We start from the raw sequence: 14,603 nt of genomic DNA on the forward strand, positions 1-14,603 counted from the left end.
GGATTTTACAAAACATTCATGCATTTTAGGCCTCTGGGCCTTTCTTATTAAGATAATCATCATGTCTGATAACACAAGAGCATTAGACCTTTTACCCTTTTGGTCATTTGTGTCAGTAGCATTTTACATTATCATAACTTAAAAATTAGCACCACCTCACATCTTGACAGTACCTGTAACATCATCCAAATAGCCTGATTAGTTGGTGTTTCTACAAGATGATAGAAATATATATTGACATTTCCAGGGGCCCTGCTGGAAATATCAAAGTCCAAAGAATTTGGAACTTTGATTTTTTTTTTTTTGAATGCCTATTGAGGATGCCAAGAAGGCTTAAAATATCTGGTAGAAACAGGATCCCTTAACATCATGACATAATATAAACCAGATTTGATCACTGATACAAAGTGCTTACTCAAATGATTTAGGGTAAGCATACCTTTAAACAAATCATATTTTTAAAGGTTTTATTTATTTATTTGAAAGGCAGAATTACAGAGAGGCAGAGGCAGAGAGAGAGAGAGAGAGGTCTTCCATCTGCTGGTTCACTCCCCAAATGGCTGCAATGGCTGGAGCTGGGCCTGGGCCAATCCAAAGCCAGGAACCAGGAGCTTCTTCCAGGCCTTCCACGTGGGTGCAGGGGCCCAAGGACTTGGGCCATCTTCTACTGCTTTCCTAGGCCATAGCAGAGAGCTGAATCAAAAATAAAGCAGCCAGGACCCAAACTGGCCTCCATATGGGATGCCGGCACTGTAGGCAGCAGCTTTACCTGCTACGCCACAGCACTGGCCCCCAAACCATATCTCTTAATAAAAACTCAGCTGTTTTAAACAATCAGAACTTAACAGAGACATTAATAGAACACAATAGATATTTTAACAGAACACAAAATCTGTGTCTCTATGGTAGCTAGTGCATGGAATCATATCCCATAACTTGGAACAATTTTAACAGAGTCAGAAGTAGGGAAGAGAAGAGAGCTTACTGGAACTGTTTAGAAAACTGACAAAGTCACCATGAACAAAAGCTATTAAAAGGAGACGCTGCAGGTTTTAAACAGATTTTTAAGGTAATTTCAAAATATTTACTAACATACATGAATTGCAAAATCCTCATTGCTTTAAAAATCTCCAAATTAAGACAACTTTTTCCAAATAAGATAATAAATCAAATTTCAGCCTTAGTTACCTTTAAGCCATGTTGTACTATTTTTCATATGGACAATCATGAAAACATGTTAGTAAACCCAAATAGTTCTTCTATAGAATATAAAGTGCTAAGAATAAGTTAAGTATATAGAAGACCAAATAATAGTAAATTAAATATATAGAATGTAAGGTGTTAAGTTAATTTAGACATACTTATCACTTGCCTTTACCCAATTTACATTTAACAATTACACCTAGATGACTGAAGATACTGATAGTATATCATACCTCCATCTGAATTAAGGTCAAAGTTGTATTTATATGGAATTCTACTCCTTTTAGCTATAAATCAGTGACATCAAAGCAGAGATAACCATTGCTATCAGAAACCTGTTGAAAGGTCACCACAGAACACACCAAACACCAGAGTTAAAGCAAAAGTTTACTGTCGGTTGGGGGAAACCGGACAGGCTGCCTCCCCGTGCAGGAGCACAGCAGCCATACTAGAACAGGTCTTACCAGCTTTGCAGAGATAAGGAAGTGAGAGCAGCGAATCTCCTTAGGGTTGGGGTGGAGCTGACGCTTGTGTTTGGGCTATTTGGTCTAGTAAGCCAGGCTGGTCTCAGGATCAAAGCTTTGTTCTACAAGATGGTGACAGGTCCCGGGGCTTAAGATGGCACCCCAGAAAAGACAGCACCATTTTACTAACACTTACATCTCACAGTGACACCATTTTCAGGGATTCCAAATTATTTGCACAGAGAGGGAGAGTGCGGAAGGTAACACAGAATACTTCAGGGGCCATTCCTGAAAAGTAGCATGCATTCATTGATTCACAAGTGACATCAGAAAATCTGAGATAAAATCCAGATGACAATTGGTAAGAAAGCACTTCAAAAAGTCCATAAAACATAGAATGAAAAATAAGCTTTTTTAGCACAAATGAATATAAATGCATATGAATGGTCTTCAAAAACATTCATGAAAATGCACATTATGAAAAAAACTTTGCATGTATTTCAAGATTTTTTGCACAAAATAAGTATACTTTAATTCCATTTTTCATGAGCTTTTTGAGGTACCCTTGCATTTATGTGACCTTGGCTAAATTACTTTAACCTTTCTAACCTATATTTTCATCTCTGAAAAATGGGAATAAAAGTAGAATATAATGAAGTGGAATGCATGACATTTTAAGCACAGTGCCTGGAGCACAGTAAGCATTTAACAAATGTTAGTCCCCAGGAAGAGGAGAAAAGGGAGAAGGAAGAAGAGAAAGAAGAGGGAAAGGAGATGAAACAGGAAGACTAGATAGAGGGGCTGGGCTTCACACTGAAATAGGAAGTTTACAGAGACACAAATGCAGTCAGGAAATTATAAGCAGTAATCATATGTTTGCAGAATAAAAGTTTCCTTACTGGAAAGTCAGGAAGACAGTGCAGAGAAGTTAATTTCTTAGAGAACCTGGTGCCGTCCTCAGGAGCTTTCGCCTTCGGAGAGCTCCTCTGTGATTGTGCAAGGGGTGACTCTACGGTGAGAGAGACTGTCTGGGGGCGGGAACGTGGTTATGAATGGCCAGTGTCATCTAGCTTAGATGAAGACCACCAGAACCACAGATGTGTCCAAGGGGAGGGACACTGCTTTTGTAGGAAACTCAGTGAAAACAGTTGACTGACAGAAGCAGGAAGTCTAGGATGACGTCCAGGAATTCGGTGTGAGCACCAGGGGAATGATGGTGCTGTAAATGGAGACAGAGTGAATCAAGATCCAAAAGCTCCTCGGCCACACTCCAGCCTCATTCAGTTCCCCTTAACATTGTACTCCATGCACCAGGATTGAATTGTCCAAAGCTCCTCCCAAACAGCATCTAGGGTTTACATCAGCTTTCTCTCCTCCTGGACCATCACTGGTCAATTCCTTGCCTTTACTCTTGAGCCAAGTTAGAAAGTTTACTGATACACTCTCTCATCCAGCCAACTTGTCTGTTTCATGATTTCCCTGTGCACACCATCAATCCTCAGCTCCATCCCAGAATCTCATGGCCGTATTTAATAAAATCTAAAAGCGGAGCATGAACCTGAAACAAGATGTAGAAATATCCCCCACCCAAACGTCAATTCAAGTGTTACAGAAAGAGGAACCCCAAGACAAATATATCATTAATGTTTATGCAAAAGTGTGTTGAGTTGTTGGACTTTCCAGGGGCATGGAAAAATAAGACCTCAAATATTTACATAACCTAAAGGGCCAAGGAGAAATTTTCAAACAGGATAGATGGCTTCTATTATTTTATGGGTTAAAATTAAGAATCTAATTAGACAAGGAAGCCAGTGCATCTGTACCAGGCTCCCTTTTCCTGAGAATACATCCATTCATGAAGCCAAAGTTCCCCCCATGTTGCCCAGGGATTGCAGAAAATAGGGCAAAATGGGATATAAAACTGGCTACATAATTTGCAGGGCCTGGTGCAAAATGAAAATGCAAGACCTCTTGTTCAAAAAGCAAGGGAAAATTTACCATTAAAAGTAGGCCGGACCGCAGCTCACTAGGCTAATCCTCTGCCTTGTGGCGCTGGCACACCGGGTTCTAGTCCTGGTTGGGATGCTGGATTCTGTCCCGGTTGCCCCTCTTCCAGGCCAGCTCTCTGCTGTGGCCGGGGAGTGCAGTGGAGGATGGCCCAAGTGCTTGGGTCCTGCACCCCAGGGGAGACCAGGATAAGTACCTGGCTCCTGCCATCGGATCAGCGGCGGCCATTGGAGGGTGAACCAATGGCAAAAGGAAGACCTTTCTCTCTGTCTCTCTCTCTCACTGTCCACTCTGCCTGTAAAAAAAAAAAAAAGGTAAATATATTAAAAGTAAATATCTATATATAAATAAATATATATTAAAAGTAAAAATATATTAAAAGTAAATATAAAGTTTTTCCTTTTTTCTATGTTATGATCTCTCCCTTAACTTGTCTTGATCATTTTTTTCTTGCTATCTAATGTCATTCTAAGAAAAAATAAAACTTACTATTCATCTTCATATTTTACAAGCTAACTTTGCAAATCCAAGAATATGTAATTAATGTAGAATCACAAAAATTAGGTAAATTCCTATGTCATCACTAATCCATAAATATGTTTTTTGTTCTTATCCGAGCAGTGGAAATGTTGCAAAATAAAAATGAACTCAGGTGTCTTTATTAATCGCAAATTTGCACGTACACTTTCTACCAACACCTTCTAATTTTGGCTTGCTGAAGAGTAAGGAAGGACTGAAAGGAGGAGCAACACCAGGTTGCTCTGTCTTTCCCTTTCCTTCTGTGTTACATTCAGCATAAGCGATTACCTAAAACAAGGAAGTCATGTCAGAAAGGAGATGAAAGGTTTCATTAGGTGGTCACACTTCTTAGAACACATTGCCTTCTTTCCACACGAGAAACCAATTCTGGTTCAAGTGGAAAGTGTGGCTTCTCGGGGCTGCCAGCCATAGTTGTACACTTACTTTAGATTTGGTTTGAGCTTCAGTGAACTCTCACACATCGTAAGTTCACTTGGAATTCTGTGATCCTGGGGTGTTGTGAATGTTACTGGAAAACAGGCAGCAGGGAAGGCAGACACGCATATTGCAGGTACTGCCTCAGCTCCCGAGCAAACTCTATTGCCTCAGCAAGCTCCACTTACAAAATACAGTTTCAGAGACAGAATTATTAAGACTGTCAACATGACAGCAGGATAGCGTAAAACCATCTTGGGGGACTGGTAGTGGCTCAGCAGGTTAAGCCACTGCTCACAATGCTGGCGCCCCGTAACAGAGTGCTGGTTACAGCGTTGGCTGCTCCTCTTCCAATCCAGCTTCCTGCTAATGCACCTGGGAAGGCAGCAGAAGACAGTCCAAGTACCACCCAGAAGGAGTTCCTGACTCCTGGCTTTGGCCTGGCCCAGATCTGATTATTGCAGCCATTTGGGGAATGAACCGGCACATAGAACCGTTCTTTCCCTCTGTGTGTGATAGGTCCCTGTTTCAGTTAAATTTTTCTAAATATAAACAGATCACTAAATTGGGAAGAAAAATCAATATGAACAGGCCAAGAGGGGTTATCCAGAGGCTGATCAAGGCAGCAGAAATGGACACAAGTTGGAGAACCAGCAGGGAGTAGAAAGGCGGGAAAGGTTTTGGTCCTGGAGCCCACTCCAACCAGAAAGCCACAGCACACAAAACGAGTATGACCAGCAGGACAAAGCAAGGGCCAGCTTAATCCAACCCCATATCCCTTCTAATGTGGTCAGGATGATATTAGCAAGAATGTAAAATGACCCTAAGGAAGTGGCTTCCGCAGAAGGACTGAGCAGCTGTTTATAGGGCTCTCAGGCTTTTTCTTTCTTCATTTTCTCCAACTGGTGCCCTTGCTCATCAGACTCAGGTTGGTGTGGGCAGCAGTCTAAAGAAAGTGGTGCAATGTTCCAGTACCTCTTAATAAATCACATTATATCATTCAAACTACAAAACATGCATTCATAAAGTACTGATGCATGCTACAACACGCGTAAGTCTTAGAAACTTGATACTAAGTGAAGGAAGCTAAACACAAAGACCACATATCACATGATTTCATTTCTCTGCTCAAAATAAGAGAATCTATAGTGAAAGAAAGTATATTCGTAACTTAATGACTGGATCTGTGGGTGAGAATCGAGAATGACTGCAAATGAGTATTAGTTTCTTTTTTGGGTAGAGGAAATGTTCTAAAATTAGCTCATGGTGATAAAACAAGGAAATTTTAGCAGTAAAATTTTACCCTGGTAGAGCCATTATATGCAGTCACCCAGTGACTTTTAATAAGCATCATTACTATAAATAAGGCAACTTGGTGGAAAGGCTGGAGTGTAGGCAGTGTAAGGGATTTGGAAAGAGCAGCAGATCTGGGCATCAGCAGAACCGAGTTTTAAAGATACCAAACAACCATTAATCCCTTTGATTTTCACAGGAACCCAGTGAAGTGGGATTAAGAAATTGAACCCTTTTTCTAGAATTGTTTTACTGCCAAGAGGCCCTCTCAGCCATATGCATGCTTTTTCTCTTCTCTGTGACAAGAATATGACATTTTCTCATGGTTGTTACGGCCAGAGCATCCTCATCAGCATATCAAACTCCCCACCACTCAAAGAGCTCCTAGAGGTTCCACCCCTTCTCCAAATTGATTGACAGAGCCCTGAAAACTTCCAGGCTCAACTAAGAACCAGGAGATTAATGCGATTACTTCCCCACTTCCTGCTTTATATATGCCTTCCAAAAACCTTTGTCTTCGATCTGTCTGCACTGTTCACTTATAAACCTCAGAACACCAAGTTTCCATTTTCTGTCACCTCTTGAGAAGTATTCACTTCACCGTAGAAGCTGCTGCTTCCCCAGCTGGTGGTAGAACTGCGGTGCATCTGGACTCCTGTCCAGGTGCCAGAGACTGCTGCACCTCTTTATTGAATTTGTTACACTCTTGCTTAGAAATATCTGGGTGCCAATCTTGGCCCTACCACTTACCATCTGTGAATCTTTAGATTTCCAAGGTGCTTCACATTAAGGCATGGCCTATCTTTGAGCCTTTGTTCTCCTTATTTATAAAATGAAGAGAACAAGACTTGTCTGACAGTACATTTCCTGTATTGTTTCCCTGTTGAATTGCTTTAGTGTTGATGCAAAGATGAAATAAGGCAATGCAATGCTCTTTTACAGTACTGCCCAAAAAACAACAGCTATTATTGAGAAAGGGATCTCTTTAAATTCAGAATAAAGGGTCTGGTGCTGCGGCACAGTGGATTAAGCCACTGCCTGATATGCTTACATCCCATAGGGGCACCAGTTCCGGCCATGGCTGCCCCACTCCTGATCCAGCTCCCTGCTAATGGCCTAGGAAATCATTAGAAGATGGCCCAGGTACTGGGGCCCCTAACACCTACATGGGAGACCCAGAAAAATCTCCTGGCTCTTGACTTCAGCCTGGCCCAGCCCTAGACATTGCAGTCATCTGGGGAGTGAACCAATGTTTGGAAGAACTCTCTCTCTCTCTCTCTCTCTCTGTCTCTGTAACTCTAATTTGCCAACAAATAAAAATTAAAAATTCAGAATAAAAACATATCAAATGCATTTTACTTTCTGAAACCATCCACACTCAACAAAAAAGAAATGAAAAATGAAACTCCATCTTTGGTGAAACTTTTAAAAACCCACATCCTCAATTTACAAACTCTGAAGACAGCTTCCAACCACAGCGAAATTCAAACAAAGCTAGAGAAGGAAGCTAACAGTGAACGCAGAACACTACACAGCCCTGCAGGAAAAGCTCCCAAGTTCTCCAAAAGGAAGGGACACGCCCTGACGCTCCAAACCAGTAAACTCTTAGTGGCTTGGGGAATACGGAGGCTGTAGGAACTTCTTTGAATCCCACTGAGCTTCTCAAAAGGCAGGCACAGCCATGCTGAATGAGGCCCTTTCTAGGCAAAGGGAGAGAAGGTAGGCAGTGTTGATGCTATAGCTGTGAACTCTATTAGCTGAAGAAAAAGCATGTTAAATCAACACCAGAAAAATCTATGAAATACAGGGTGTCACATCAAGCCAGGTAGACCAGCCTCTGATTCTCAAGAAAGAAACTGTGGCAGGGAGAGAAAATGGTGAGAAGCAAGATACCTAAGTTGAATCTGTCTGCTGTCACAGCACACATCCTTAATCCCACACACTGTCTTCAATTCATGGAGAGCTAGGAAGGAAGACCCTTAGTGAGAGACAAGCTAGAGTCACAATGTCAGCAGCATAAGATTCAGGCACACACACAAGAATAAAACAACTTAAGTCAGGCAGAAAGGATAACCAGAAGAGCCACCCTACCAAGGCAAAGGGAAAAAACACCACTCCAAGACATCAAAGAGATTTGTTGTCTATTTTGTATAATAGTTACGTTGGAGTCGAAAAATGGAAGATACCGAACAATATTGAAAGTAAGCTAATAAAGCACAAAAGGTAGAAGAGAAAATCTTTGACATTAAAAAAAGAAAAATAATAAAAACTACTGAAAAGAGTCAGTAATGAAAAACAGCTCTAAGAAAACTAAGCAAAATAAAATAGGAAACAATAAAGAATTATGATTGCTCCAAGAAAAGTAATTGATATGAGCGACAGAAAAAAGATATCCAGTATACCATTAGAGGTAATTTGGAGAGGTCAACAGAACAAACATAAAACAGTAAGTATTTAAAGACATAATAGAAGACAGTATCCAGAAACAGATGCAGAGTTGACAACAAGACAGATTCAGAAAGGAGAAAGTTCTTTTATAGACTTTTACATTTTACGGGAAATGTAAAAAATTTGTCTGCAATCACATGTCTGCTTTCAAAACCAGAAGACAATGCACCACTGTGAAAAGGCCTTCACGGAAGAAAGTTTAACTCAAGAATTTTAAATCCAGATATTTCAAGAATAAGACAGAGGCAGATACTCGCTAACATGCAAGAATGCAGTGACTTCAATGCCTTCAGATAAAACTTGAGTTAAAACTTGTGATAAATACTAAGTTCATTTAAATATAGCACTAAAACCAAGCAGGTATAAAAATTATGATTATGGAACATACTTTAAAAGTTATAAACACTGAAAATAATAGAAATTACATTATTAGTAATAAAAATCAAGATATGCAGAATATGGGGGAAAGTAATCTGGCATTTTTCTTTGTTTAGCAGGAAATAAATATATATTATCAAATCAACAAAAACAGCTATAAAGATACTAGCATTATAGAATTAACCAATAAAATAATTAACTGCAAGCTATCATCCTTTCAAATACAATCAATGCAACCTACACTTTAGAAAAACAAAAAAAGAACTAAAAGAAAGTAAATCATTTAAAAGGGATAGGTTGATAACATGAAATGAGATGCCGTCCGATGTATTCCAACCCTCCTATCCATGGGGCCCGGATTGCCTCCACGATTCTGACTTCCCCGGATTTGCGAAAGCAATGGTTGCAGGAAGTGAAAGGCATGGCAGACCGCATCATTGGCATGCGGACCCAGCTGGTCTCCAACCTCAAGAAGGAAGGCTCCACCCACAGCTGGCAGCACATCACCGACCAGATTGGCATGTTTTGTTTCACAGGACTAAAGCCTGAACAGGTGGAGCGGCTGACCAAGGAGTTCTCCATCTACATGACAAAGGACGGTCGCATCTCTGTGGCTGGCGTCACTTCTGGCAATGTGGGCTACCTTGCCCATGCCATTCACCAGGTCACCAAGTAATTTCTCTGGTGCCAGGAAACAGAGACAACCTTTCTGTCTTCAGCCTCTGCTGTTGTGAGATTCACACGAAGGGAGGGTGGATGGTGGTACATGGATTGTTTCAACCACAGAGCATAGCACTCAGCGATTAATTGTGTTTCTCAGAAAAGAACATGTAGTGAAATAGGGCAGAGGCATCCGTGGCTGCTGTCTGGAACTTTGTGGCTCTAAACCAAACTTTTCCCTCCATCCTTTTACCTCCAGCATTTCCAAAAGAGTTTACATGCGCAGGAAAGTCATCACACCAAAAAGACCTGTCAGTCATGCCATTGCAAGGTTTCAGAAGCTTTAACTGCAGCATCTGACAGTGTTAGGGGCTCCTCTGTGGATCCAGCATCAGAATGGCACATGTTAGAGGCTCTGAGAGGAGGCCTAGCTTTGTCGTTAACAGTCAGGTGGCCTCATGATTGTCCTCCCGTGACGGAGCCAACCATCAACAGGCCATACTGCAAAAATGGTGTTTTGTGAAAACCAGTGAGTCTGTTGCCACTGCAGCAAGAAAAATAAAATGTGTTTCTTGTGTTTTTAAGAAAAGATACTCTTTTCCCTTATCACTGCTATTCTTTTCTTTAAGCACAAAGACCTATAACTAGTCTAGATTTTCATCCCATTCTGCTGACTGACCATCAATCCCTTCTATAGGGGTTTATTTAAGAATAAACATTTTCTGCTCATGCCTAGCCTCACTTTTCTCCGCAAAGAATAATGGAGAGTTGGGTAACTGCACTTGATTTCTGCATCCTCGTCAATGATTGTTAAATCGCCTCGCCTCGGGACGCTGCTTCTGCGAACTGGACCTCCTGCCTTCATTCGTTGTGGCTGCGCCGGCACTCTTCTCACATCACGAGTCAGGCAATGCCCGGTAGTGCCAGGAAAGAGGTGCTCTGGCCTTTGTGTGCTGCCAGATGGACATGGGCCTCACGCTTCAGAAAGATAACCACCATCTGCTCTTATCATGTAGACGTACTGCAGCCTGGTTTCTCTGTTACAATAAAATTACTGTAGATCCAAAAAAAAAAAAGAAAAAAGAAAAAAAAAGACCAACAATAATTGATTTTTATGGATATTTTTCTCTTTTTTTATTTTTAAAATATTTAAGTTGGCATGTAAATATGAAAAATAATTCTGTAAAAGAAAGATATTTGTGATCTAAAAACAAAGCCCAACCATATATTATTATATGTAAGAAATATTTTCAAAACAAAGCAACCAAAAGGATAATAAAAAAAGATGACAGAAATGTAGGAGGCAAACAAAAAGAACACAAATCATGATATTAATGTCAAATGATTCTAATTCAGCTTAAGGAAAAAAAAGTATTAGACCAGGCCAAAAAATTATGCACTATAAAATTTTAGAGTAAACTCTGAAAAAATGTTGATTAATATATATCCGTATCTCAGATCATAGTACTGCAATTTATAAATCAACAATAATTGTTTTATATGAGAATATAGAAGACCTATATAGCACATTTGATAAGCTGGTTACAATAAATGCGTTAAACTCTCTATCTTAATGATAAAGAATGTAGCTTCTTTGCTTTTGAAAGGCTCATGAAAAACCCAAAAAAGACCTTATTAGGTAACAAAGAAATTTAAAAAAATTCCAGAAAGTAGTAAGTTCCAGAAAGTATACACATCACCTTCATGTATTAAAATGCAGTGAATAATAAAACGTCATTCCTAATAGAAAAAAAAAGAAAAAAATCCACTATCTGTATTTTTTAATTTTTTTTTAGTTTCCTGTTAGAATAAATCAAAACTGAAGTTGTCAACTCACTGCAGCATATTATCATGAAAAGGCTTTGTATCTGAACATAAGAACATTCCTAAAGCACTTGAAAGTTCTTAGCCTTGAATATTTAAATAAAATAAGGAAAATGAAAATAGATAAACTTTTAATTTAAGAGTTTAGAAAAACAAAAATACTTAAGAAAAGAGAAATTGTATAAGTTAAGGAAAATACCTGATAATTAAATTCAAGAGCTGATTCTTTTGATATAAACAAACAAATGAAACAGAATTTTCTTGAGATTCTTATCTAAAATATAAGCAGATAAATTGTGATAGTAGAAATTGAGACAGTTGTAGAGAAAATATTCAATTTAAAAAACTATTAGTACAAGGTAGTTCTTCAGTCAAATCTTTCTAATTTTTTTTTTTTTACAGGCAGAGTGGACAGTGAGAGAGAGAGACAGAGAGAAAGGTCTTCCTTTGCCATTGGTTCACCCTCCAATGGCCGCTGCGGCCGGCGCACCGCGCTGATCCGAAGCCAGGAGCCAGGTGCTTCTCCTGGTCTCCCATGGGGTGCAGGACCCAAGCACTTGGGCCATCCTCCACTGCACTCCTGGGCCACAGCAGAGAGCTGGCCTGGAAGAGGGGCAACCAGGACAGAATCCAGCACCCCGACTGGGACTAGAACCCCGTGTGCCGGCGCCACTAGGCGGAGGATTAGCCTATTGAGCCGCGGCGCAGGCCTCTAATTTTCAAAGAATGGATAATTGCAGATCTACTTAAATGGCCCAAGATCACACAAAGATTAAGAATAGAAGCAGCATTCCTTCATATGATAGTAGTTATGTATTTTATGACAAAAGCAGATTTATCTTTAATTAAGAATATTAAGATAATTTTCAGTAAGACTGAAAAAATCGTCTTAAATTTTTTAAGAGTTCTTATTTGAAAGGCAGAGTTACAGAGAGAGGAGAAGAGGTAGAAAGAGAGGGGGGGAGATGTTGCATCTGCTGATCCACTCTCCAAAAGGCCCCTGAAGAGGCTTCTGGCTCATGGCTTCAGATTGGCCCAGCTCTGGCCTTTGCAGCCATTTGGGAGGTAAACCAGCTGGTGGAAGACTTTCTCTCTCTCTCTCTCTCTCTCCCTCTGCCTCTCTGTAAATCTTTCAAGTAAATAAATAAATCTTTTTTTAAAAAGTCAATATAAGCATTTATACATGGTATAAGCAAATTTAATTACAGTTATATTATGGGTATAAAATGAATAGTAAAAATAAATTTTCTCAATGATAACCTAGGAGAATATTTTTATTACCTTCAAGTAGACAAAATTTCCTAGAAGGAATGAAAAATTAACCATAAAAGGAAAAGTTGATGTATTGGACCATACAAAAGTTAGAATGGTTATTCATCAAAAGGCACTATCAGTGAACAAAAAGCACACATTTGCAATATGTTCATATGCACCAAAGCACCTATAACCAGAGTTTAAATGAGCTACAGACTAGAGAGAGGAAGACTAAACACCAATAGAAAAATGGGGAAAGATTTAGACAGAATTTTACATAGACAGGCATCTAGATCACCAATTGGATATGTAAAGGTCTAAATCTCATAGTTCACCAGGACATGAAAATGAAAACCACAGAATCCTAGAAGAGTACCTAAAATTTACAAGATCACAATACCAACACCAGCATGGATTCTAGAGCAATGAGAACTCTCAGAGCTTGGTTGCTTCGATACAAACAGGCACAATCACTTTAGAAAGCAATTTAGTAACAATTTCTAAACTAAATACTGTATATGCATACCCCCATGAGCCAGGAATTCCACCCCAAAACAGAAACATGTACACACAGGCACCAGGAGCCATAGACAAGAATGTTCATAGCAGTGATATTTGTTTTAGCTCCAAATGCATGTAGAGAGTCTGTATCCCCTTTGAGGCCTTCCTGCTGGACTGAGACAGATTAATCGTTATTTATCCTTGTATGCTTTTCTTGTCTTGGCATGTAGTAGGTCAGATGGGACATAATATACTTAATGTGATATGCATTTATAGATATGAGATTAAATGCCTCCTTAGGCAGGCCAAGATATAGCCCAGAGAGAAAGAATGAGAAAAATTATTTGGAAGAAGAAATTGGCACACCTCCCAGCAGCTAATGTCTCAGGGACTTTTGTTGACTAGTATGCAAGAATGGAAACTCAACATTTACCGTAAATTTAGGGAAAGGAAGAGGGAGGAGGAAGAAAGCTGAGAGTATGGGTAGGAGGGAGATGGGGGCAAGAATCATCATGCTCCCAAAAATGTGTATATTAAATATGTGAAGTTTTATTCCTTAATCAAAATTATATATATATCAAGGTTGGGCCGGCACTGGGGCACAGCAAGTTAACCTGCTGCCTACAAACGGCCAGCACGCAGCGGCCGGCGCACCGTGCTGATCCGATGGCAGGAGCCAAGTGCTTATCCTGGTCTCCCATGGGGTGCAGGGCCCAAGCACCTGGGCCATCCTCCACTGCACTCCCTGGCCACAGCAGAGAGCTGGCCTGGAAGAAGGGCAACCAGGACAGAATCCGGTGCCCCAACCGGGACTAGAACCCGGTGTGCCGGCGCCGCTAGGCGGAGGATTAGCCTGTTGAGCCGCGGCGCTGGCCCCAAAGCCAGCATCTTAAATGTATGCTGGTTCGAGTCCTGACTGCTGTACTTCTAATCTAGCTCCCTGCTAATGAGTCTGGGGAAATCAGCAAAAGATGGCCCAACACTTGGGCCTACTGCTGTGTAGGAGACCTGAAAGAAGCTCCTGGCTCCTGGCTTCAGCCTGGTGCAGTCCCGGCCATTGCAGCCATTTGGAGAGTGAACCAGCAGATGGAAGATCTCTGTGTGTGTGTTTGTGTGTGTGTGTATAACTCCGTGTTTCAAATAAAATAAATAAATCTCTTTTCAATAAAAGGTAAATCTATTACATTCACATGGGATTATTTTAAAATCAGACAGAATAGACAGTGAACTGAGACAGCTCCTTCACACCTACAGTTTCCTCAAATATAACCATTACTGGTGTATGTACTTTCCAGGGGGAAAAAGGGTACAGAAGTTAACATACATGTACAAGTTTATTCTCTTGGTTTTTGCATCTACCACAATAGAATAATATTACAAATACCAACCGAGACCTCACTTTTTGCTGTTCACATGAATCCAGGTGTCTTACCTCTTGGAATATGCAGGTTTACCTCATTCTTAGTGACTTCAATGCTTGTAGTTGCACAGATGAATCAGAATCTTCTTTTTTTTTTTTTTTTTTTTTTTTTTTACAGGCAGAGTGGACAGTGAGAGAAAGAGAGACAGAGAGAAAGGTCTTCCTTTTGCCATTGGTTCACCCTCCAATGGCCGCCG

General features: G+C 40.3%; 1 long non-coding RNA gene across 1 annotated transcript; it reads right to left on the reverse strand.

The window, feature by feature from the left end:
• Positions 1 to 467: 467 nt before the first annotated feature.
• On the reverse strand, positions 468 to 3,340 carry LOC149125481 (uncharacterized). The gene is made up of 3 exons (XR_016210525.1): positions 2,567 to 3,340; positions 1,864 to 1,955; positions 468 to 675 (listed from the first exon to the last, which is right to left on the reverse strand). It is a non-coding gene; the product is annotated as an uncharacterized LOC149125481 (long non-coding RNA).
• Positions 3,341 to 14,603: the final 11,263 nt, after the last annotated feature.

The sequence above is a fragment of the Oryctolagus cuniculus genome, chromosome 7 (genome assembly GCF_051225735.1).
Source record: "Oryctolagus cuniculus isolate XC-2025 breed Fujian yellow rabbit chromosome 7, ASM5122573v1, whole genome shotgun sequence".
Taxonomy (NCBI): Eukaryota; Metazoa; Chordata; class Mammalia; order Lagomorpha; family Leporidae; genus Oryctolagus; species Oryctolagus cuniculus.